This window comes from Odocoileus virginianus, chromosome 14, assembly GCF_023699985.2.
Source record: "Odocoileus virginianus isolate 20LAN1187 ecotype Illinois chromosome 14, Ovbor_1.2, whole genome shotgun sequence".
Taxonomy (NCBI): Eukaryota; Metazoa; Chordata; class Mammalia; order Artiodactyla; family Cervidae; genus Odocoileus; species Odocoileus virginianus.
Genome location: NC_069687.1, coordinates 49,378,284 through 49,405,314, shown reverse-complemented (window position 1 = coordinate 49,405,314; position 27,031 = coordinate 49,378,284). Strand labels below are relative to the sequence as shown.

At 38.3% G+C, this 27,031-nt stretch overlaps 1 long non-coding RNA gene across 2 annotated transcripts in view; it reads left to right on the top strand.

The window, feature by feature from the left end:
* LOC110129858 (uncharacterized) overlaps positions 1–27,031 on the top strand; it is a 378,298-nt gene that overhangs the window by 107,942 nt on the left and 243,325 nt on the right. The window contains exon 1 of one of the 2 annotated variants that reach the window (XR_011491242.1): positions 18,151–18,393. The exons of the other annotated variant lie outside the window; for it this stretch is intronic. This is a non-coding gene — a long non-coding RNA (uncharacterized lncRNA). Of the gene's footprint in view, positions 1–18,150; positions 18,394–27,031 lie in introns of those variants that run through there. 2 annotated transcript variants of the gene reach the window in all.

Below are 27,031 nucleotides of genomic sequence, written 5' to 3'. Positions count from 1 at the left end.
ACCTGTGTGTGGACACTGTCAGAGTTTCAGAAGCAGACGGCTGGAGGCTGCCCTCCTGCCCTACCTCATCACCTGTGAGCATCCTCCCAGGGGCGAGTCTGCACCAGCTTGTGGATACTGTCGACCCTGGTGCAAAGGAAGGAAAGGCAACAAATTAGAAAGACACTGGCTGGCACTTTGCCATTTGGAAGCTGACCTTTTTCTTCTACAGAATTTTTATATGGCTAGACTCTTGAACTGCACGATTTCCTTCTTTATAAATCCCATGAAAATGCACTCTGATTCTACTTTCTATGTCTCCCAAGAGTCTGCTTTCACAGGCCTCCCAGTAGCCTGCAGTGGGAAACAAACTACACTCTTACAAGAAATTTACCCTCTAAACTCTCTGTCTCATTCCTTCACACTCATGATTGTGTTTAGAATAGGAATGTATCCTCCTGTTTGAGTGACAACACTGGGCTTAATCTCGTAAACATCTGCCTTTCTTCCTGTTGCATCTGGCTTCCCACTTCCTGCCTTCTGCTGCTTCTCAACAAGTCCCTTCCTCCTCTGCCTGCAGATGGCTGCTTTTACAAGCTGCCTGCTGTCCAGAGAAGAGGGACTGGTGTTCTCTGCACCTCTGTAATCAGTTCTGTTCCTGCAAACTTATATTCACTCACATAGTGGGACTTTCTGTCTTTATTAACTTGATTAAATGCAATTATCACAGAGGCTGCTTCAAAGAGCCTCTTGCCCTCCTCTTCCCTGCACAGCCCTCAACTTGGAAAGGCAGTGTCGGATCCCAGAAAGGATGCAGCCTATTTTGTTTTATCCTTTGTCTTTATTTTTTTGAAGGAGCAGGGTATTAATGCTGCGCCTGAGACACAGAAGGGTGACCTCAGTATACTTTGTACACTGGCATTATTTGCCATAGAGAAAGGAGGATAAATGGAAGAGAAAATAGAATTTTTCTGGGTCTAGGGTCCCACCAGCTAAGGCTTTCTGACTGAATTGTAAGTGATCTCAGGGTTGGATTTTAGACTCTTTTATGTGCTCCTGCCGTGTGATAGGGCTTCCGTGGTGGCTCAGACAGTAAAGAAACTGCCTGTGATACTGGAGACCCGCGTTCGATCCCTGAGTTAGGAAGATCCCCTGGAGGAGGAAATGGCAACACACTCCAGTATTCTTGCCTGGAGAATTCCATGGACAGAGGAGCCTGGTGGGCTGCAGTCCATGGGATCACAAAGAGTCGGACACGACTGAGTGACACACACACACTGTGTCATAAGGTTCAAGATCATGCGTGACCTTGACGTCTGGCAAAACTGCAAAGGCCTCACATGGCCCATCTGCAGGTCCCTCCCCGTCCCACCAGCTGTACTTCTGTGGATGATTCATTCCAGCCAGACAGTGCTCCTCATCACACGGACCAAGCCCAAGGCTCACTTCACCTTGAGTGGTGGGCTTTAGCTCTCTGCCAGGCTGGGGAATTATCCAAACAAGCCAATCACATCCTTCTGTGGCTACTAGGGCACACCTCCCCATCTTGTTACTATAAAACCTGCCTCCTGTGGCCCCTGCTTTTTCATTCTGTTCCTGAATGCCACCCGTATGTGATCCTGTGTGGCATATAGTGTCTTCCCCTGGGCTGTGATTATATAGGACTGGTGAACTGATGTAGATCTCAGTCATCTGTATTGGGATGTCATTCAGCCATTCCCTCAGGCCCTAGGGTGGGAATCCTTCCCTGACTAATGGGTGAGGAAGAGGTGATCATAATACACTGCACCTACTTTTTAAATTCTTAGCATATATTGAATTTATTTCTACTTAACAATTATGTGTCCTATTTCCGGTAATCCACACAGAACAGGAAACATTCCCATAATTTCGTTACTATGTCCTTGGTGTCTAGCACAGTGATTCCTGACACTAAACAAGCATTTAATAAATATTTGTTGAATAAGTGAATGAGTGAGTTCTAGGGGCCCTTTCTGGGTAAGGATTACTGTATATGCTCTCTCTTTCCAGCTATAGAGTTTTATTATTGCACAATAGGGGATGGTGTGAAGCATGTGAGCAGGTTGTGGAGCTGCATTCTACCTTCTTCCAACCTCAGAGGTATCCCAAGGAAGCCAATGGGAAGAATGGATCCTGAAGATATAGCCTTCATCCCCTGTTCACAGCTTAGTGTCAGATTGATATACTTTTGTTAAGGCAAACCTTGCCAAATGTTGCTGAAACTGGCAACCAACTGTATTTCATACCTTCTGAGACATCCTGATCCATTTGCCTAATGAAGTTGAAAAGAATTTAGTGCCTGTCTCTCTCAATTTTGTTTTGCCTGGACAATTTCCCCAGTTCTTATATGTTCATGGAGAAAGCTGCTGTCGGCCAGAGAGAGGGCAGGGGTGGGATGGATTTCTTCCATGCCACTGTTTTTGTGACTTCTTTAGGTACCACTAGGCCAAGGTGCCATCCTACTCTCCATGTACTGTGATTAAATTAGTCAGCAGCCACAAAGACGGAGTCATGGAAGGGAAATTTTGCAAAGCTTACAGAACTCTATCTGTGATTCCCCTTTCATTGTTTCCATGAAGACTTGAGCTTGAATCTAAATATCTTTTAGATCATCAGGTCTTATAGTTTAGGGCTTGGCATTTTGTGCATTCCTCACTTCTACAATTTTTCTTTACCCATTGCTCTAGTCTAAGTCCCCCCATTTAAGCAGTTAAGCTCTCATCTGATCTTCTCTGGGGAGCCATTGCTGGATTGATCTCTGTTTCCTCTTCAGAACTCCCCAACATTTTTTATTATTTTTCACATGTAGTACCATACAGTGTGTTAATTTTGTTCTTTTTTGCTTTTGGAAGCCAAGGACTTTGAGGCATTTTCTTTCCTTTCCAGAGTGCCTTATCGAGTGCTGTGTTCTATATTTATAATAGATTTTGTCAACATTTGCTGCTTGATTGATAGCAGGAGCCAAGAGAGTATGCCTTCACAAGGATGAGTGTCATTTATCAGGACAACAAAACTGGTGTCAGTTTGTCTGAGTGACACTAAATGGAGTCACAAGGCGTCCTGAGCTCTATATGTTGAAGCAGTGGAGACACCATGATGAGTTTTATGACAAGAGCAAGTTGACCTCGCAGCTTCCCAGATGTTGCTAAGCTGTGCTTTCACTGTTTTGTAGGGTTCATGTTAACTGTGTCTCTCAGTGCTCCTGGAGGCAGTGACCCTAGAGTTAGGACTAATTCTTGTCATTTGTCCTTTCCCTGGATTTATAATTTACTCCTGTGACATTGCTTCTCTCACATATGAAAATAGCCAGGCCTACCAGTTGGAGCAATGGATTAGAATTTACACCGAGTGTGTGGTCACTGTTGCCCCAGGTAATAAGTAGGAAAGGAAAAGAGGAGTAGAAAGAAAGAGTGAGCCCAGGTATTATTTTTAAAGTGTCTTGGTTTCCAATAAGACAGTAGAATTTCAGGGAGTTTCCCTGCTGGCTGCCCTGAGAACATCTGCTGTAGCATTCTTAGTGGGACTCTCTCTGTGGTCCTGAACCTCATTAGCAGTGGCTTTTTTGCTTCATAGGAGGTAGGTGTCGTGCAGGTGGGCGTTAGCAGGGAGGTTTGTATGACCAAACCCACCTCAGCAACCAACACTAATTGGCTCCCCTGGGAAGTCCCAGGAGAAGTTTTCAGCCGCAAAGACGGGGTTTCTGTTTATAGTTTGTAGTGATTTTCCCTCTGCTGCTTTTCTTCCATCCCAGTCCAGACTGCCTCGTCTTCTTGCACAAATAACAAATGGTCAACCCGTAGTATAAGAAATTAGAGAATCGAGGCACATCTTACTTGATTCCAACTGTGTTTTTGCTCCACTTTCCATTCTCCCCAGGGTTATCTTTCAGGTGTGAGCAGATGTGAGCTCCTCCTATCTTTCACGCTTCCCCTTATCACCACTGTTCCTGTGAACCTGTGCCCAGTGGCATGGGAGGGATTCTCACCAAGGTTTAGCTGACAAAGCTAGAAAGTATTGGTGAAAAATAAGTGTACATTGTCAGTGTATTTATTTTTAATTAATTAATTTATTTTAACTGGCTAACTACTTTACAATATTGTAGTGGTTTTTGCCATACGTTGACATGAATCAGCCATGGGTGTACATGTGTTCCCCATCCTGAAGCCCCCTCCCATCTCCCTCCTAATCTCATCCCTCAGGGTCACCCCAGTGCACCAGCCCTGAGTGCACTGTCTCATGCATCGAACCTTGACTGGTGATCTGTTTCACATATGATAGTATAGACATTTCAATGCTATTCTCTCAAATCATCCCACCCTCGCCTTCTCCCACAGAGTCTGAAAGACTGTTCTTTACATCTGTGTCTCTTTTGCTGTCTCGCATATAGGGTCATCATTACCATCATTCTAAATTCCATATATATGCCTTAGTATACTGTATTGGTGTTTTTCTTTCTGGCTTACTTCACTCTGTATAATAGGCTCCAGTTTCATCCATCTCATTAGAACTGATTCAAGTGTATTCTTCTTAATGGCTGAGTAATATCCCACTGTGTATATGAACCACAGCTTCCTCATCCATTCGTCTGCTGATGGGCATCTGGGTTGCTTCCATGTCCTGGCTATTATAAACAGTGCTGCGATGAACATTGGGGTGCATGTATCTTTTTCAATTCTGGTTTCCTCGGTGTGTATGCCCAGCAATGGGATTGCTGGGTCATATGGCAGTTCTATTTCCAGTTTTTTAAGGAATCTGTACACTGTTCTCAGAGAAGGAAATGGCAACCCACTCCAGTATTCTTGCCTGGAGAATCCCATGGACAGAGGTGTCTGGTGGGCTACAGTCCATGGGGTCACAGAGAGTCAGACATGACTGAGCAACTAACACACACTCACACACTGTTCTCCATAGTGACTGTACAAGTTTGCATTCCCACCAACAGTGTAAGAGGGTTCCCTTTTCTCCACACCCTCTCCAGCATTTATTGCTTGTAGACTTTTGGATAGCAGCCATTCTGACTGGCATGAAATGGTACTTCATTGTGGTTTTGATTTGCATTTCTCTGATAATGAGTGATGCTGAGAATCTTTTCATGTGTTTGTTAGCCATCTGTATGTCTTCTTTGGAGAAATATCTGTTTAGTTCTTTGGCCCATTTTTTGATTGGGTCATTTATTTTTCTGGAGTTGAGCTACAGGAGTTGCTTGTATATTTTTGAGATTAATTCTTTGTCAGTTGCTTCATTTGCTATTATTTTCTCCCATTCTGAAGGCTGTCTTTTCACCTTGCTTATAGTTTCCTTTGTTGTGCAAGAGCTTTTAAGTTTAATTCAGTCCCAATTGTTTATCTTTGCTTTTATTTCCATTAATATGGGAGGTGGGTCATAGAGGATCCTGCTGTGATTTATGTCAGAGTGTTTTGCCTATGCTTTCCTCTAGGAGTTTTATAGTTTCTGGTCTTACATTTAGATCTTTAATCCATTTTGAGTTTATTTTTGTGTATGGTGTTAGAAAGTATTCTAGTTTCATTCTTTTACAAGTGGTTGACCAGTTTTCCCAGTACCACTTGTTGAAGAGATTGTCTTTTCTCCATTGTATATTCTTGCCTCCTTTGTCAAAGGTAAGGTGTCCATAGGTGTGTGGATTTATCTCTGGGCTTTCAGTTTTGTTCCATTGATCTATATTTCTGTCTTTGTGCAAGCACCATACTGTCTTGATGACTGTGGCTTTGTAGTATAGTCTGAAGTCAGGCAGGTTGATTCCTCCAGTTCCATTCTCAAGATTGCTTTGGCAATGTATTTAGAAGGTGATTTCTGGTTTCTACAATATGACCCCACTTACAAGTCATTTAAATTAGTTATCAGACCATGTGTTCTTTTCAGTGTTTGAGGAACCAACTCACATATTGGTGCTATCCATTCTACAATTGTTTCTGCATTCAACAATTCTACAAGTGTGTTTCAGGCCATGGTGCAATCAATATTTTTGCTAAATCCAGGTGATAATAATCTTTCTGGGTAAGAGTGGCTAATCCTATGGACTTTAGTGTATTTATCTTTTCTCTCTCTGTCATACACTGAGATGGAAGATTGCTGAGGAGACTACAGAGACTGGGTGGAGGTAATTTCTCTGTGCCTGAATTACACAGACTGCACTGAAGTTCTGTCAGTCACCTAATTATTGGACATAATTAGCGCCAAAAGGACACAGAAAAACTATAGTTCTTCTGGTGAATGTCATATAGGATGCAGTATTGGGGGAATTAAAAAAACTAACAAACTTCAGAAATATTGTTTTTATCTGATTCATGCATACTTGGAGCTCAGGAAATTGTCAATTTCTTTGTTTCTTATGTAATTAAGAGGCTTTTATTCTAGGTAGTACTAATAGGATTATATTTTCATCTTGACCAATGCTAATTGATTTTTTTTAAAAAATCATTAAAGTCTTTAAACTTGGACATTATCCTTAAGTTCTAAGTGTGAAACTCAGTTTATCCTTTGTGTCATGATGAGTAAAATTCATCTAGAAACTATCAGTGTTAATTCTGATATACCAAATGCATACATATTTTAAATGGAGGGATTTTAGTGTTGCAGTTGTTTTACTTTGTTTTGATTTAAAGTTATATTGAATAGAAAAGTTGTTAATTTGGTTACATGTTGAAACACCTCTAAAGCCTTCTCAGAACCATTTCTTATTAGCAGTAGATTTTTAAAGATATGTGGGACAGGATATATGGGAGAAAGGAAATTGTTTCAAACCTTTGTGGTTTCTGATTTAGAGTAGAAAAATTGGTTCTGAAAAGTCTCAGTTTGGAACTTTCATTAGAGCAACTCCTCTCTAATGTAGCCTGGTCAGTGATAGGCTCCAGTATTCGTGTTGTTTCTATTTGATCAAGAAATGGGATACAAAAATGGATGGATAATCCAGATCATATTTTAGCCATAATGTATACCCTTTTCTGTTATATCTTATGTTAAAAAAAAATCTTTCTAGGAAAGAAGTCAATGTAATAATTTGTTTCCGGTCTTCTTTCATTTTCATGTTTCTTCATAGGGAAGACTAAGATGCCAATAAACAATAAAATGATCAAAAGTTTAGGCAAAGAAGCAGAATATGAGGCAGTCTCTGGGTAGCACATAGGGAGCATGGCCAGCCTCTGACTCACAGGCTGTCTCAAAAGGTTGGTGATAACTCTGAAATTTTATCAAGGCCATCTCTTTTCTTTAGGCAGAGCTATTCTTATACATTTCCCAGTAGATGATAATCTATCCTATTTCTTAATGAAACTTCCAATGTAGAGGACACCAGCTCCCTTAGGAACCCATTGTGCGGTTAGATGGTTTTCAAAGAAGGATCCTGTTATTGTCAGTTTTTGTTCTTCATCCCCTCCACTGGGATGATCAGCTTTATAGAAACAGTTGTATCCATGTACCACCATTGTCTGTGGTCCTGGAAGAGGTTGACAGCTAGAGGACATGCCTACTCTAAAGAACGATGGCTCCAATCCCTTCAGCGTGTGACTAGTTTGTCTTCTCTCCTCTAGATGGAGAACAGAGGCTTTTATATTTTAAATTCATATTGTAGTGTTGACTTACATTCACTTAGAGCTTCACTTTTTTTTTTTTTTTTTGCCAACTCTATGCGTTGTTGGAATTTCCCTTCTCTGTGCTAAAATCATGCTGGCTCCATTAATCAGTATCCAGAATATTTGATTTTTTAAAAATTTGACATTGTATGATCTATAGGACATCGGATGAATACCAGAATGATTTAGTGTCCTGGGATCCAGAGCTGTTTCTGCCAGAGCTACCAGTTTGACTTTGAGTGTGTGATTTACTATGTGTTTCTGAGCTTCAACTTATCACCATTAAATGTGTGGCCAGATTAGAGCAGCTTTTCCCTGTGGGTTTTCCATGAAATATTAACAGATATAAGATGAAAAAATGGTCCCATTTTAAAAACAGGTGGTAGTGATGGTGGTGATGGTGGGGTGCATAAGAATGAGTGAATATAAATAGATTTATTTACTGAAATACTTGAGCCTTAAAAAAAGGTACATTATAAATCTTCAAGAAAAGTTTTCTAAAGTTATCCAACTATGATTCCCTTTTTCCCTCTAATACTACCTTAAGGCCACCCACTCTTAACTGGGCTTATCTGCAAAGCAGAAGTAGCCATTCCTTCCTTAGTGCCCATTCTAGAAATGTAGTGAAACTGCCAGGAGAGCATTTGAGACTCTATGAATAAGCAATAGAAAATCATTGGCATGCTCCATGGTTTCCTTTTGCCTCATGGCCTCTTTAAGGGCAGGGGCCTTTTCTTTGTCATCTTGTGTAAATAGGGCTTAATCTAGCACTTGCCTTCTAAAAGATATTTTACAAATGTGTTGAATGGAGTCAGACTGTTCATAAGTGGAAGACACTGCCTTGAAAATTTTTGAGCTGCGTGTTATTATAAAGTGGATTTGGAATGGATGGAATTTTCAGGCAAGATGATATCTAAGATCAGAAATTTATGAGTTTCCTATGGTTATAAAGATAACAGAATAAAATTGCCCATAGAGAATCACAGGGAGATTAAAGAAGAGCAGAGGACGGTTTTTCGAGCAGTTGTTACTGGCTTCTTTCCTGAGTCTGGGTAACCTTTCCCGTCAGCTTTAGACTAGATTCTGCCTAAGAATGTAGATTTGTTAATTGGGGACATTCATCCTGATTATCAATGCATAAGGAAGGGACAAGACCCTATGATATGTGCTTCATCTTTCATCTTGGATATTGCCACTGTGTACTTATGAATTTAATTCATTAAATTTATGATGAGTTTATTTTTCTACTTTGCTATTCCATCATTCTGTAGTGTTTCTTATGAGCTTTTGGAGAGCATGAAATATGTCTCATATGCATTTATCCTTCTTTAATATCTGGTTTTTGTGATCATAGGAAGGACTCAATATTTGCTGAAAAAAATAAATAGCCGAATATGATGGTTCTGACACTTCTCCAATTTAGCATCTGAAGTTAGAGATAGTAAATATAATGAGCTTCTATTTAACAGAAGTTAAATAAAATTTTGAAAGTAGGGAAAATAGGAAAAAAATTACCTCTCATTTTACTACCAAAGAATCATCACTGTTAAGACTTCTAATTATTTCCCTCTAGGCATATTTTATGCAAAGGGAATTTTTATATACAATTGTAATCATGTGCTATATATAACTGTGTCCTGATTTTTTCACTTGCAACTATTTAGTCAGTAAGCTGTGTCCAGCTCTTTGCAAACCCATAAATTATAGCCCAGGCTCCTCTGTCCATGGGATTTCCCAGGCAAGAATCCTGGAGGGAGTTGCCGTTTCATTCTCCAGGGAATCTTCCCCACTCAGGGATCAAACCCACGTTTTCTGCCTTGCAGATTGATTATTTACCATTGGGTCACTTGGGAAGCCCACTTTTTTCACTTGAAACTATATAAAGTGTTTATAATCATTATATGCACTATTTTGTATGTAAAAAATATTTCACAATAAAAATTTAAAAACTTTTTAAGTCCCAGGTGACATAGTTTTAACAAACAGAACAATTTTAAAATTGTTCCTGCATATTTTTCTTAAATATTGATAGTTTTATTATCCTATTTTCTTATTAAGCTTCCCTTCTCATTTTATCTTTATTTATTCAGATAAATAAATTTTATCTTTATCTTCAGATGCTATATAAAAGGCTTGAATTAAATATTTTTGAACATGAAGTTTTTTCCTGTTTTTCCTTTGGGTATTTTTTAAGCATAATGTACCTATTGGCAAACTACTTTTCAGATGTTTGTGTCAGTATTTGCTGTTTGTTTCCTTTTCTTAAAAGCTAAATTATTTATTATACAAACAATGGTAAGAATTTAAAAATTATAAAAAAGAGAATCCTAAATCTCACCATGTGCCTTTTTCATTTCAATGTCTTGCCAGAATTTGTATATTTGCATATGATGTTTACCTAATTATATTTGTAAAGTATTTGCTATTTCTGACAGGTAGGAACATTTTAAATTCAATGTAAATCCATCTAGTGATTTTTTTTTTTTACTTTGAAAAATATTGACTGATTTTATTGGAAAAATGGTTCTTGATTTTGTTTCATTTTGTGGTCTTATTAGTGAGGTCAAAACTTTTCATATTTAAATATATATATATATATATATATATATATACACACACACATGCCTATATAATTTTTGTTCTTTTATGAATTGCCCATTTGTGTCTGTCCATTTGTTTTTCCTACTGAATTGTATGAATGCTTCATTGCATAGAGCATGCTGTCTTCTGCAGGTGCAGGCACACACCACTGCTTTAGGTGGTGCCAAGGTGACAGGATGAAGCTGAGCGATGCTGCCATCAGTGGTGGCAGCCAGAGCAGGCTGTGCTGTGGACTGTTTTGCAATACGGTTAGTTGCTAAATGGTCCCCTCTTTCTGTTAATTCAGCATTGCAAAAACCAGGCCTGGCTAGTGATGTGTGTGTGACAGACTTCATTTGCCCCTTCGTCTCAGTTATTATTAGAAAGGTCCAGAAATCGCCAGTCATCAGGGGGCTGTGGGCACCTTCTGCTTCTGCTGCTCTTGGAGGTCTGAAGTGTTGCAACCACTCAATGTGGTTTGCTCTTCACTGGAGCAAATTGCCAACAGCTTGTGTGACTCCTTAAGAGTAATGAGAATCAACCTCATTTTAGGAGAGGAGACAGAGTGTGTCTATATCCAGCAAATCACATCCCCCTGCTGCTGGGATTGCTTCAGACACTCCTCAGGGGTGAGGGGCCCTTGTTGACGGGAAAATGTCCATTTTGTCTGAGGAGCTGCTGCGTTCTATCAGCATCTGCTGGCACTAATGCTCTCTCGCATAGCTTCACTCCCCAAACCACTGGACGTGACGGAAGTTAATGTAAGTTTCCTGCAGTCTATTTCAGTCCCTTGTCATTTTATCAGGGAGCTAAATGCTGAATGCCTCCAGACACACTGTAAGCTAAGGACACCATTTACAACAAGATAGAAACTTTAAAAACTGTATCGAGGCATGCAGGTCTTAGTTTTAAAATAAATAGTAATTTTTTACATAAAAACTCAGAATTACTTTGGGAACTGCTAAAGCCGTGAAAATTGTCCTGTAACAAAGAAAAAAAAAGCCTCCTTAAAAATAAAGGTTTTGTGCAGAACTTCTAAGAAAAGGTGGAAATGATTTGAGGATAGTCTTGCCTCAATACTATTTTTTCATTGTTTTTCCTTTTAAGATCGTACAGTGCCTCCTTAGTTGCACATAGGATTAAATTCAGTTTCTCCTTGGCCATCTTTTCTGTGTGAATTTTAGACTCTATAGTATTGTTAAGTAATTTAAAATTCAACTTTTTTTGTTTCCACCCCAATGTGTGTTTTTCCCAAGCCCACTCCGTTCCCTGTCAGTGTGGGCACTACTTCTTCATGCACCTGTGTCAGCTCACATCTACAAAATGTGTTGCTCTATCAGGCCTCCCTGGTAGCTCAGACAGTAAAGAATTCACCTGCAAAGCGGGAGACCTGCGTTCGATCTCTGGTTGGGAAGATCCCCTGGAGGAGAGCATGGCAACCCCCTCCAGGATTCTTGCCTGGAGAATCCCCATGGCCAGAGGAGCCGCAAAGAGTTGGACGTGACTAAGCGACTAAGCACAGCACATCAGTCCTCTTGGTTATGAGTGTGTATAATTATTTCCTTGAGGGGAGAGCCAGTTGTATTTCTTTTATACTTTTCAATGTGTTGACTAGAAAGGTTTTCATGTAATATGTATCTAGTAAATGTAGTTATTTGCCTAGTTTTTATTCTAAAGCATTCATGAGATTCAAGTTGTGAGTACATTTCTGGGTGGTTGGGGACACAAGTGTTTAGGGTTACTGATTTCATACGTTAAACACAACTATAATTTAAACATTTGTGAAATAAATTAGACTCAGATTTTTTGTCTGTCCTTTAATCCTTAAATAAGTGGTTTTAAAACACTTTAAAAAAAGATGTTTTTGAATTTCTGATGAGGCCATGTTAAAGATATTCAAACTATGAAAGTAATGGGCTAGTTGATGGTGAATTTGAGATAATATCCTTGATTGTGTTGATTATGTGATTTTGAAAATCTACACGTAGTTTCAGTTTTGGCAACAGTTTAGAATAGAGAGCATTCCTTTTGCTAATTGGAGTGACAATTTGGTGGTATTAATTTCCTGGAGATTCCATGTAAGTTAGGCTTGGTAAAGATGTATGGAAGAAGTGCTCTGATATTTATTCACTAGAATTAAATTCTGAGGTTCCGAATGTAATACTGAAATCATGAGCTTTTTCTTTCACAATGTATGTGTCTAGACAGATGATGAGCTTGTTAAACATCAAGATTATAATTCAAAAGACATCATCAATTTAGAGAAATGTAAAAAGGTGTATAGAAGCAATGTTTGAGGAATCACTTGCTGAGGTTAGATTGGGATTAGAAAATACATTCTCTAATACAAGTTACTTTTCGGACCCAAGAGTAAATCAAAGCCAAAAGCAAGTTTATTCTTGAGAACTTGATAAAAAGCAAGTAACTGTGAATTTAAATTGCCTAATACATATAACAGCCTTCTATGTTATAATTATGTTCACTTACAAATGAAGAAATTGAGGCTCAGAGAGAAGTGAGTTGCCTAGGTCACACAGCTAGTAAGTAATAGAGTCAGGACTGGAACCTACTTCTCATTGACAGCAAAAACCAATATCTTGATATACTGGAATGTTTTTTAGGAAATAAAAAATTAGTCATGAATGGTTATCATGGTATACGAAAGGGAGACTCCTTGTGGATACTGGGTTGTTCCAATGAGTTACTGTTGGTAAAGCTGAAATAAAGGTGCTCTTTCTAATCTCAACTGATATAGTTGACATGGTCTGATGTGAAGGGTGATCACTAAACTTATAGAAAGGAATATGACACTGTCCCAAGGAGACAAAATTTAAAGTCAGGTAGCAGTTCTTCCCTTTTAGAAAGTACTGGGACCATGCTGTTACTTTTCAGTAGATTTTTCATGCATAAAACAATGCTCATTAATCAACAAATATTGTATATTAATAGCTGTACTAATTGAGCATTTACTGTATGACAGACACTACATTAAATGCTTAATGTATGTTTTCTCATTTAATTTCTTCAGTGACCTTACGATGTAGATACCATTAATATTCCCATTTCACAGGCTAGGAGCCTGAGACACAGAATTAAATGATTTTTCAAAACCTCATATCTCATTACTGGCTGAATCAGATTACGTCTAAACATCATAATGACATGGTCTGTTTTTATTAACAGCTACTAATACTTCCTGCTTCTTGCACTGTAAGGAGTCTATTTAAGTTTGCACTTGGCTTTCCTAGATGATTTTGAAGCCCCAATCAATTTGTGCTGCAAGATTACATTAAAGGACACAAGGGAAACCCTGTATATTGTTACTAATTACTAGTGTTTTTGGTTTAGTTGGAAAGACAGGTAAATTCTGGCAGCAGAGATGCTCTGGGAATCACTTCCTTTGTCTGTAAAATGAAATCAATAATGCTTCACCTGTCTAAAGATAGGAGCTGGACAGGATAACATTTTTGACTGAATATCCACAGAGGTATTCCCATTTGTGTTCTCTGGGGGAATGAGGATACTAACATGTATGAATGAGCATGAATGACCTCAGAAGCTTAATGATTTAATGAAGAGAAATATTTTCTTGCCTCTCAGTATAATATTGACACTTCTGGTTGAAGCTTGGACTCAAGTTTTCAAGTGATCTTAGACTAGGAACAGGGGCATCATAGTTAATCTCCCATATAGCAATGCTTTCCTTTGAGAAACACCAGTCTTTACTTTGACAAGATTATGCTACCTTCTGTTTATCAACTCTGGCTAAAATACAATTTTAGGACTGTAGAAAGAAGAGCTATATCAAAGATATACTCTTCTAAGAATCAAGGTTGATTGAGAATTCTTGTCAGAAGCATGAAAGATTCTAAAGGTGTAATATGTTGATGGCTTTGTTGAATTAGCAGTTTATCACACCACATAGTCCCCAGAGTGGTTTATCATTGAGTCAGGTTCCGTTTTACTCTGTCCCATCATTACAGATTAATCTGGGACATATAGTTTGTGAAATATTGACAAATACATTTTGAATTGTTATTTTGGAAACCATCAAGACATCTGACTCCTTTTGATTTAATACCCTTGACTTCAGTACTAATTCTGAGCATGTTAGAGATGAGCCTCTGTAAACAAAAGTGAATAACATTAATTAAGATGGTATGACTTTTCTTCTCACAACAAATTCTTTTGCTAGAATGGGAATAATAATGTTTTCAATAAAAATGCCACCTGAGATTTTTCTTATGTTCTCATAGGAGAGCTCTTTACTGTAAAATTAAGACAGCCTCTTAACTCTGAAGCACCGTCAATTTATCAAAAAGGGCCAACCTAATGTTCCAAAGCAGACTCAATCCTTTTAGTGCATACCCATTTTAGGGCCAAGGGAAAAGTGTCTTGTTCTGCAGGAAAACATTTCTCAGCTAACTGTTGTTTTAAATGCTTCCAGGAGACCACAGAGTAAGAGAGGAGACAGCAACAATCCCTGGCATGCCTGGGGGATCACTTGTTTTTTCGTATTTGTGGAACCCTGTGTCAAGAGAGGAAACATCTAAAAATAAAATGCATTTACTCAGAATCTCTGGGGCAAGGTGCAAAGAGCCTGTGCTATAGGAGTCTAGATTAAAAATTAAATGGTTGAAACCTGGAGAGCAGATGTTATCAGCAGAACCATGGGTGCTTTCTGGTTAAGTTTTTGCCATCTGATTAGTTTCAATAAATTGGCTTCCAGCACTATTGTCCTTTGGCCTTTAGTTGCTGGCGAAACCACTTACTGGTGAGCTGTTTCTTTGTAGTCCGGTGATTACTGGCCTTTCAAAACATTGGCTTAATCCACCAGTGTGTACTGTCTCCAAAATTCAGTCTAGTCTGTTCATCACTCTAGTCAAGTTCCAAATGGTAGGAGTCAAAATCTTGCTCTAGTTCACCTATATATTTTTATAGCTTTTCCCCTAAAATGTGGCATGGAATGGAAAAATAGAGCCCAGGAGTGGTATAAACACTTCTGAAAATTTATTGACAAAGAGGATCCATGAAGAGGAAAAGGGGCCAGCCGGAAGGATTAGGTACAGTCCTGGGTATATTACATTTCTTCCAGTTGATGGCTGCCCTCTTAAATACTGCTCCAATTTTCCACTGCTTCTGTAGGAATCAAATCTTAAAACTGAGACTGAAAGCTGTACAATCCTGCATTTCTCTATGTCTCATTGTCTCCCTGTCGGTCCAAAACCCTGCCGTTACTACCACCATACTTTCACGGATCTTTCAACTGTCTCTAAAACCCAATAACTAGTTTACCATATGTTTCAAAGGCTCTTCTTTTTTTAGTAGAACTTCAGCTATTTTGCAATATCTTTAGAAATAATCTAACTAAACAAACTGAAATGGATCTGTAGCTTATGGTTGACCAAAAAAATATTGAAAAAGTAAGCAGTGGATTTGGGAGTATCGATTTTGCAAATTAGACTGGGATTTTTTTTTAAAATGTATTTCATTTATAAGTGAAAAATGTACCTTTCATTGTTTAAAAATTATGTTCATGCCATATTCTCCATCCTGCATACAGTTCTTAAAAACTTTCTTGTTTTATATTAGAATATAACTGATTAGCAATTTTGTGATAGTTTTAGGCGCACAGCAAAGGGACTCAGCCACACATACACATGTATCCATTCTACCCGAGATTCCCCTCCCATCCAGGCTGCCACATAACATTGAACAGAATTCCCTGTGCTATATGTTGCTGGTTATCCATTTTAAATACAGCCATGTGTCTGTCTATCCCACACTCCCTAACTCCCTTTCCCCCATAAGTTCATTTGCTCCCCTGGCAACCATAAGTTCATTTTCTAAGTCTGTGAGTCTGTTTACATTTTGTAAATAAGTTCACTTTTATCATTCCTTTTTTAGATTCTGCATGTTAAGTGGTGCCATAGAATATTTCTCTTTCTCTGTCTGACCTACCTCACTTAGTATACCCTCTCTTGATCCATCCATGTTGCTGCAAATGGCATTATTTCATTCTTTTTAATGGCCGAGTAATATTCAATTGCATACATATACCACATTTTCTTTATCCATTCCTTTGGTTGTTTCCATGTCTTGGCTCTTGTAAACAGTCTTGTGATGAACATTAGGATGCATGTATCCTTTTGGTGCGTGTTTTTCTCCAGATACATGCCCAAGAGTGGGACTGCAGGGTCACATGGTAGCTCTGTTTTTAGTTTTTTATGGAACTTCCGTAGTGTTCTCCATAGTGGCTGTGCATGAGTGTGTGCCTAAGTCTCTTCAGCCATGTCTGACTCTTTGTGACTCTATGGACTGTAGCCCTTCCTCTGTCCATAGGATTCTCCAGGCAAGAATACTGGATTGCCATGCCCTCCTCCAGGGGATCTTCCTGACCCAGAGACTGAACCTGTGTTTCTTATGTCTTCTGCATTGGCAGGCGGGTTCTTTACCACTAGCACCACCTGGGAAGTCCGTAGCGGCTGTACCAATTTATATTCCCATCAACAGTGTGGGAGGGTTCCCTTCCCTCCTCACCCTCTCAAGCATTTATTGTTTGTGGATTTTTTGATGACAGTCATTTTGACTGGTGGGAGGTGATACCTCACTGTAGTTTTGATTTGCATTTCTCTACCCTGCGCCACCCCCCCCATACATTTTTAGCCTTGTTAGTCACCTAATCTCAAATTTTGAAAATAATCAGTTACTAGACTGAGGAGGTCCAGGAACACAGGGTCTCTTCTGTACAAATTTTGCTTCTTTGAGCCAAGCCAGACCCAGACTATTGCCTGCTTGGTGACACTCCTAGCCTGCTTCTAAAGATGCTTATCTTTACTGCTCAGGGACTGGGGACCTGATACAGGTTCATCAGAAGAGCATGCTTTTATCTGGAATCAACTTTCAAACCAAAAATTTTCCTCAGTATTGTTATATTATTTTCATAGTATTAGGAAAAGTGAACAAAAACTTTAAATGGAAAAAATATCCATGCTGTGAAAAACTCTTAAAGTTGGACTCCAATTTTCTGCAGAATCAATGTGTCTTATGATAAAATCCGTGTCTGCAGAGAAGGGAGATTTTCAGTTACTGGGGTCAGAGAATAAATGTAGAAATGCTGTAAGAAACCTTGAAATTTTAGCAGAAGAAGATTTTCAGCAGCAAAATTCAAGCAAAGGCCTTTCAGTGGAATTTTTAATCATTATATCAAATTTCTTTTACATTATCTGACATCTCAAGGGCTTTTGATAGCAGATTGAATTCAGGCTGTAATTTTCAGCCTTGGTAGTCTTAAATAGCATCACTTCAGATCTACCTTAATTTTGTTCAAATACTAAGTGGTGTAGTGTCTGTTTTATTTACAAGTAGAGGGAAAACCAGGGTGATGAATACATTTTGATTTCTGTTTTCTTGTTCTTTTTCATTGTGCAAATGAAGATTTTTTTAAACAAAAGTATGTCCAACTATGTTTTTGCAAAATGCTTTTTCAGAAAATAAGTTTTGAATATTTATTTTAATACTATTACTCGTGACCCTACGTGGGCTCTTCAGTGTGTGAGTCTTAGAGCTGAGCAATAAATTCAGTGACATTTTAATGTCAGATCCTCTCCTTTGGAGGCTCTTTGCATGTTGCATGCAAACTGTATTTTAGGATTTTTTTTTTAAACTTAAGATATGTGGATTAATGATTTTGACATGACTTGTTTTCTTGGACCAACTGGATTTTATAAACATTATTATACTTTACTCTTGAATGATACATGACACTGAGAGACAGAAACTGGGTTTCTATCCTGCCATGATGACTTGGCATTGATCTTGCTCAGCTGATTACTTATTACTCTCCCTCAATGTTGAATGGACTACATGGAGCCCTCTGTGGGCATGAGGGGGAAGTGGGGCCAGAAGTCGCAGAAGTTGCATTAACATGCCATGAAGCCGTGTGGTCAGCTTCTCCCTAAAGGGCTACAGCCCCCTTAAGACCACTTCCTTTTCAGGGAGTTGTAAAGCATAGAAACTTCAGAGGAAGGGGCCCAGCTGCAGGGACACAGTCAGGAAGTTTTCTTACTCAGAGAAGTGACCTTGCGTCACAGTGGGCCATGAATGAATCTCCTGCTGTGGCTCAGGCTGAGTCCTCTCGTCAGTTACAGTCGCTGGGAAGAGACACATGTTCATTTTCTGGTGGTGCTCCTTGCAGAGTGAATGCCAGCTCCTCCTCAATCAGGTATGGTGCCATTGTCTTGAGAGTGATTAGAGATGCGTTATGTAGAGTGGTGATGAAGATGTGTTAGGCTACGGTGCATGCAAATGTAGGTTTTGGGGGTGCTGAATTCAGAATGATCTAGAAGTTTATCAGAATTAGCAGGTAGGCAAGATGATTTTGCTACTGGGATCACCAAACTCAGAATATGAAAGCTTGACAATATACTTGCTGTGATAAAACATTGGTGAGACAAATAAGTTCTAACAAAGAAAGATTAGAAGAGTCATGAAAGAACTGTGAGTGTGCAGCCTCTCCTGCCACCTTCGCTACCACGCACGTCTTCGTTACAACGGTCTAGCACGTGGGCTAGTGCATTAGCTTCCTCACTAAGTTACCTGTGCTTGTTCTGTCCCGGAGGCTGGCCTCCATACCACTGAAAATACAAGTCAGGTTTTACCACTCTGCTTTCCAAACTTTCTAAGGGCTTCACATCTCACTAGCAGTGACATAGGCAGTTTTGTTTTGTTTTTTTTTTTTTTTTACTGTGGCTGATGTTGCATTATAGGGTCTGCCCTGGTCCCTTCTCTAGTCTCATCTCACCCTGTTTATTTATTCCACTCTGCTTTCCTCACTGTTCCTTGAATATGCCATCCACACTCCCTTCGGAGAACCTTTTCACATGCACATTCCTGTCATTGGAGTATTCTTCCTCCAGGCATCCATCCACATCACTCACTCCTTCATTCATCTCCATCTCTGTTCAAACAGCACATTCTGAGAGAGGCTTGTGTAGCCACAGTATCTAAAATAGCACACTCACACCCACCCCATCACTCTCTGTCTACTTACCCTTCCTGTCTTCTTCTTCGTAGTACTTGTCATCACCTGTCACATTCCATTAAGTTAAACGGTATGAAATTGCCTTTTTTGTGGGTCAAGAATCTGGCCATTTCATATGCTTCAGACTAAATTTGACCATTTCATATGCTTTAAACTAAAATATATTTATTGGTTTATAATTTTATTTCAACCTAAATATATTTATTAATTTGTTTATATTTGTCTTCTTTCCCCTGCACTAAGATTTAAATTCTGTGACCAGGGGTTAGATTTGTTTTGGACAACATCCCCTGTGTCTGGAATATAGCAGGCACTTAGAAAAGCTATATCGAATGAATGAAAAGAAAGAAGAAAAGTTGTTGAAATTTGTTGATAATGAGCAGAGAAAACTTAAATGGCAAGTGATCTGTGCTTAGATATTCTAAGAAAATGTGATTAGAAGAACTTCTGAGAAAGTCCAGAAAAATTGAAGGACTTATTGGGATCCATGTGTTGTACAGTGTAAAGTTTTGGAATTGGAATTCTGGGCTATGTATGGACCTTAATTATATGTTTGTTGATATGGTTTCCTGAAACTGGGTCTGAGAGGTATAAAATAAGTATGGATAAAACACTTTTGAGCTTAAAGTGGAAGTGAAAATTGCTCAAGTGTCTGACTCTTTGCGACCCCATGGACTATACAGTCCACAGAATTCTCCAGGCCAGAATACTGGAGTGTTTAGCTTTTCCCTTCTCCAGGGGATCTGCCCAACCCAGCGATCAAACCCAGGTCTCCCATGTTGCAGGCAGATTCCTTACCAGCTGAGCCACAAGGGAAACCCAAGAATACTGGAAGTTTTACAATTGGTAATTTATAATGACTCAGCTTGCCAACTGTGATAGTGTTAATTCTCACTAGAGAAAAGAAGTTATTTTTTACTTTCAGGTCTAGAAACCTGGCTGATAAGTTTAGTAGTGTGCCTTGTGTAAACACTTAGAAATACTAGATTAAATAAACAACCTCTTTCTTGTTTATCTGATCTTGAAAGGAAGTAATGGTATCACTGTGAGTCAGAAGTATAGATGGAGTTGAAAATCTCAGGGATTTGTGAATGATGCTTGGTGAGTCTTGGGAGGATGTAATGGGTCTCCTTAAAGCAAGGGCTTCAGTTTTAACAACCATGCAGAGATATGAGATGAAAAATTGAGACTCTGTGTGTTGAAACAGAGATCTTCAAGACAAAGTTGTGATTTTGAGTGGGAGGCTCTAGAAGAAAATCTACCATTAGCACAGGACAAACAAGAAAGATATGTCTTAGAAAAGAAGATATGTGGATGTGTGCCTGATTTAGATTTGGGATTTGAATATGTACTCCTTGTATAGTACAGAAAAGAAACACAACTTGAGAAATTAACTCAAAAGATCCTAGGCCACTGATAACTCTCAAACATCTGGAAAAATCATTTGCAAGCTTCTTAGGAAGATTACCATAAATCCAAACTTCATAGGTTTCCTACACATAAATTCCTTCTAAAATTAAATTTTAACCTAAAATTATAAAACATAAGAAAAAAGACCCCCATGAGTAGGAGTTATAAAATGTAACAATGAGCAGGATTAAAACCTAATACCTTTAAATTATGGAAATATCTAATAGAATAGTATAAAATAAGAATATTAAAAGTGACTAAGCAATGAAAACAAATAATGAATAAGAAAAAAGTTAGGTCTTCAAGAAGTAGAAGTTCTAAAAATAAAAACATAGCACTTAAAGAATTATCAAATGGATTAAACAACTAACTAGACATAACTGAAGAGAGAATTAATCAACTTTAATGTGATGTTAAAAATATCAATCAGAATGCACTAAAGAGAAAAAGAAAATATGAGAGAAAAGTTGAGACATGTTGGAGAGAAAGAGAAAATACAGTGTTTTATAGGCATTCTAGAAGGAGAAAATAGAGAGAATTGGGAATAGGCAGTATCTGACTACCAGGAAACTAAGAATTTATGCAAAAAGACAACCAAAAAACCCCAGATAGTTTTCACAATTAATGAACACACTCCTAAACAACAAGAATCAATGTGAAAACATAAAAAAGTAGAAAATATTTAAAACTGAAGGTTAATGCAAGGATGTGGAAAAAATACTGTTGTACTGCTGGTGGTGGTAATGTAAATTGGAGTAGCTACTATAGAAAACAGTATGGAGGTTTCTCAAAAAAACTAAAAATAGAACTGCCATATGACCCAGCAGGGCTTCCCTGGTAGCTCAGCTGTTAAGGAATCCACTTGCAATGCAGGAGACCCCAGTTCAATTCCTGGGTCAGGAAGTTTCCCTGGAGAAGAGACAGGCTGCCCACTCCAGTATTCTTGGGCTTCCCTGGTGCCCCAAACGGTAAAGAAAATGCCTGCAATGTGGGAGACTTGGGTTCGATCCCAGGGTTGGGAAGATCCCCTGGAGGAGGGCATGGCAGCACTCAGTATTCTTGCCTGGAGAATCCCCAAGGACAGAGGAGCCTGGTGGGCTTCAGTCCATGGGGTCACAAAGAGTCGGACATGACTGAGTAACTAAGCACAGCATAGCACAGCATGACCCAGCAATTCCACTCCTGGGTATGTATCTGAAAAAAAATGAAACCACTAATGAAAAACTCTACATGCACCCCAGCATTCATAGCATCATTATTTTAATACTATTGCCAACCTAAGTGTCCAGCAACAGATGAATAGATAAAGAAGAAGAATGCATATGTATAACTAACCAAGGGTTCTTGGTGGGGGAAATACTATCTGATTCAGAAAACTCTGGGAAGTTGCAGTATACTTGTAACTAATAATATTGTAGAAAATATCTTTAAATAAATGCAGAAACTTCATTTTGTGAAGATCCCAGACTAAAGGCAATGTGGTATCCTGAAATAGAAAAAGGATATTAGTGGAGAAATTAATGTAATCCTAGGAAAATCTGCAGTTTAGTTAATAACATTATACTGATGTTAGTTTATAGAATAGTTGCAAAGATAGTGCAGAAGATTCTCATATACCCTTTATCCAGCTTCCTCTAATATTAACATCTTACATAACCATGGTACCTTGCAAAATCAAGATTCCGTAAGTTTGAAAGTGTTCCAAAATAAAAATCTCATTAACAAATATCCCAGGTGGTCAGATGATTCATTTGTAAATTAAATTTTTAGAAACATTACCAGGATACTCTTTAAAAGTGCAGTTTCTTTGGTTTTACCCCCAACATCATAAATAAGAATTTTTGAGTTGGAAATGGTATCTGAACTTTAGAAAAATTTCTCCTGATGATTGTCATGCACTCTAAAATGTGAGATGCTGGTTTAGAGCTTTCTCTAAGGAGTTGCCTTTCTTTGGAAAATGTAATGGAACTTGTTAGGCTCTGGTCCATAAATGCCAGTCTATAGACTGATAGAGAGCTATTATAAAATTTTCACCAGTCTGTGGCAAAATGAGGAAAAAAAGGCTAATGATCTACTTTTGAAATGGCAGCATGAATAGCCCTGTGGACTGGCTCCTCATTGAAATAATCATAACAAGTGAAAATTATTTTAAAAAACCTAACCATTTAAGTCTCTGGAAATTGTCCTAAGGGCATAACCATTTGAGTCTCTGGAAATTTAAAGAAAATCTACTAAATTGAGGTTAAAAGAGCTAGAGTTTATGCATTTAAGCCATGACCCACTCTCTCTCTCTATCCCCAGCAGCAGCTCATCATAATAGAAACTACACACCAGGTGGTTGTAGTAAAAAATGTGAAACTTCCTCTCTCCCAAACTTCTAGTCTAGGGTTACAGTATCTTCTGAGGAGGGGCAGGCCACCAGCATTTCTAATCCTTATCCTCAGTTCGATGTTGTAGAACTCTGTTCCAGGCAAGAAGACTTAAAAGTCTGGGGCTCCCATTTGGGGCTTATAGGGTAAAAGCTTGATCCTAGGCAGGGTAGACCAAGGATAATGGATTCCAGGCACCCTTATCCCAACTTGCTCACAGGACAGAGGTTCCACACCGAAAGAAGTAAGTCTAGAAGAGCAGAGGCCACTCTCCCTAGATTGCACCTGCTTTACAAGCAGGGGCTACTCTGAGAGAAGCAGGCCACTAATCCTTTCCCCAGATTTACAGCAGTGGTGCAGAGAGTTTTCCCAGGAGGACAGCAGGTTATAAGACAGAGAACCCCATAGTTCTCCCCAAAGGAACTGACCCTATTTGGATTAGAATGTGAAAACATTCAAGTCTTAGACTGATGTTGAGAAAAATGAAGATTTTGGGGAGTGAAAGATGAAGAGACTGCTAGATCCTTGGTAACAAAAGATAAATTATTGGCCAACTAGAAGTTTACCAGATAGAACCAGAGAAAGAGATAGCTAACAACAGTCCTTCTGCAGTTCCAGCAAGCCCCCAAACTACCAGAAGGGCCCCTACTTGAATTGGATTAAACTGTGGAGCCATTTATCCCTCAGGGAATTGCTGAAAACAACAGAGAAATCAGCCAGCAATTAACGGAAGCTAATAACCTTCTATTTTACTAACAGAGTCACACAGCTTAACTGAGATCTAGGAAATTGGCAGTCAGTGAGAGCCATGCTAAAATCACTGTCATCACGAGGTGATTGTGGGCATGCCCAAGCCTGTGCCCTGTGAAGGATGACATCAGTGGTTGCAAACTGTAGGAGAAATAGGCTTCACTGAAATAGGCCAGTCAAATCACTAAACAATCAAGCAAGAAAATGACAACCCATGCTGTAAGAATCAGTATCCAGAGCTGCCAGAGTATATTATCTAAAATGTCCAGTTTTCAACAAAAAAAAATTATAAGGCATGCAAAAAAAAAAAAAAAAACCACAGCAAGGTGTGATTCATACATGGGATAAAAAAGGAGGCAAGACAAATTGCATATGAGAGGACCAAGATGTCAGAATTCTCAGACAAAAATTTCAAAACAACTATTATAAATATGTTTAAAGAATTAAAGGATAGAAAAAAACATTAATTTGAAAAGATACATGTGCCTCAATGTTAATATTTAATAGCAGTACTATTTGCAGTTGCCAAGATATGGAAGCAACCTAAGTGTCCATCAATGAATGAATGGATAAAGATGTAGTGTACACACACATATACACATATATACAGTAGAATACTACTCAACCCTGAAAACGAAATTTTGCCATTTACAGCAACATGGATGATGGTCTTTGAGAGTGTTATGCTAAGTGAAATAGGTCAGACAAAGACAAATACTGTATAATATCCCTTATATGTAGAATCTAAGAAATACAACAAACTAATGAATATAACAGAAAAGAATCAGACACGGATAAAAAAAAACAAACTAATGGTTGCCAGTGGTGGAGGCAGGGCAAGATAGGAGTGAGAGATTAAGAGGTATGAACTATTAGGTGTATAACAAACTGCTCAGTCGCTCAGTCATGTCCAACTCGCTGTGACTCCATGGACTGTAGCTGCCAGACTCCTCTGTCCATGGAATTTTCCAGGCAAGAATACTAAAGTGGGTTGCCATTTCCTACTCCAAGGGATCTTTCCAGTCCAATGATTAAACCTGTATCTCTTGTGTCTCCTGCATTAGCAGGTGGATTTTTTACCACTGCATCACCTGGGGAGTGCTATATAATAAACTAGTAGGATATATTTTACCGTAAGGGGGATATATCAATATTTTATAATAACTATAAATGGAGTATAACCTTTAAAACTTCTGAGTCACTATATTGTGCACCTATAAATTATATAATATCATATAGGAACTGTGCTTTAATAAAAAAGAATTAAAGAATATCATAACTTAAAAAGTAAAGGAAGATACAATGACAGTATTCCATCAAGTAGGGAATGTCAGTAAAAAATAGAAATTATTTTAAAAAGAACCAAATAAAAATTCTGGAGTTGAAAGTTGAAATAACCTAAATGAAAATTTTACTGGAGGGTTTCAACAGAAGATTTGACCTGTCAAAAGAAAGAATTAGTAAAGATACAATGATAAAGATTATATAATCTAGGTAACAGAAAAATAATGAAGAGAAACAGAATCTCAAAGAAATGTGAGACACCATCAAATACAGCAACATAGGCATAATTAGAATACCAAAAAGTAGAAGAGAGAATGAACCAGAAGAAGCATTTGAAAACCACAATAGTTTTTTTCTTGAAAAATTGCATTTTCATCTGAGAGTCTGACTTTCCTATTTTATATTGTTAAAATTTTCCTTTGTTAAAAAAAAAGGAAACATTATAGTAAGTGGCAATTATTTTGTAGTGGCTCTGAGTTTGCAAAATAAAATCCTGGCACTCCCATATTGATCTGAAATTATTTCTAATGTAAAAATCTTATTGTTCCATAAAATTTTAAATAATGGGACTGCTGTTTTATGAACAGTCTGTCCAGTGGCCCTTGGAACCTGACAGTTTTAAGAAAAATAATAACCATTAAAGTTTTAACATGAAAAGGGTGTTATAGGTCTTCAAATGCCTAGCACTATACCACATGGTAAATTTAATGAATGTGTGTCATAATGAAAGACAGTTGTGACTTTCTCTTGAAATGGGTGTGTGTGTATGTATGTGTGTTTCGCCATGGCTTCTTTCTGCTGTTCTTGAAGACTATATGTCTTATATGTAAGAGTTTACATGTTTCCTGATAATCTTATTCCCATGAGATTTTCCTTTGAGGTATCTATATGGGCTCTGAGCTTTTAGTTGAGTTTCAGCAATCCTCTTCTCCAACTGTTTAGGAATAATTGGAATTATTTAATATCCTTCCCTCCAGTTTTCAGTAATGTTTTCTGTTAGTGGTATGGCTGCTGCTTCATTTGCACATGTTCTCTGTTTTCATTAAATTTTCACATTTCTTCTTTTCAGTCTCTGAAGACCTTTAAAAAAATTTTATTTGTTCCTCCTCACTGTCTGCAGAGGTGCTCTTTAAAATTTCTTGAAGCTGGAAAGTACATTAGCTTCATAGAGGTTTCACTTTACCTCTTCTCTTCCATGGGCTGAGTTTAAGGCTTCTTCGTGTGTTGTGAATAGTCTGTACCATGCTGACTCCTGTGGAAATGCTTGGTAATAAGCATGCTTCCTGGACCTTTGTGAAATAACCTGTTTTACACAATTTGGTGTACAAGTAGTTGAGAAACATCTATAGCCTTTCCACGTCTGTAGAAGGATGCAGGGTGGTAGCGGTTCAGAGCACTGACTCTGAGACACTGTCTCATCTCTGTTGTTTCAAAAGCACACTTTTGATGTGGCTTCCCAAGTTGGGGTTGGCCAACACTTGAGGCTGCAGATGAGAACTGCAGTACTTTGGACCATCATATGCAACTATGGCAAAACATCAGTGCTAGGAAAATTATTGCTGATCCTCCTGGTAACCCAGGAAGAATTGATCAGAGACTTAAAAGATTTAAAGTTGTAAAGAAGTAGGATTATTCCTTGATTCAAAAGGTTTAGTACTCAAAAGGCAAGACCTGCCTACACTTCTGTCAGTAACTAAATCATTGTCTTAGGAGAACAGAACTATAATAGTAGCCAGTGTGTTTAACATCTGCTATTTTGAAGTATTTCTCACAGAATTTCATTGTGTCTTAATGTTACTAAACTTTACATTGCATTTGCTTAAAACTGCTTTAATTGAAGCCATATCCTACTGAGCCACTTTGTGCACAAAGCATTAAAATGTGAAAGTGGGTTTTTTTTTTGGTAGATAACAAAGATAGAACAGTTTGTTACAGATCTTGTTTGTGAAAAACCAACCCTGAGCAGGGTTAACAAGAGAGTGATTAGAGGGAATGTATTAAATAAT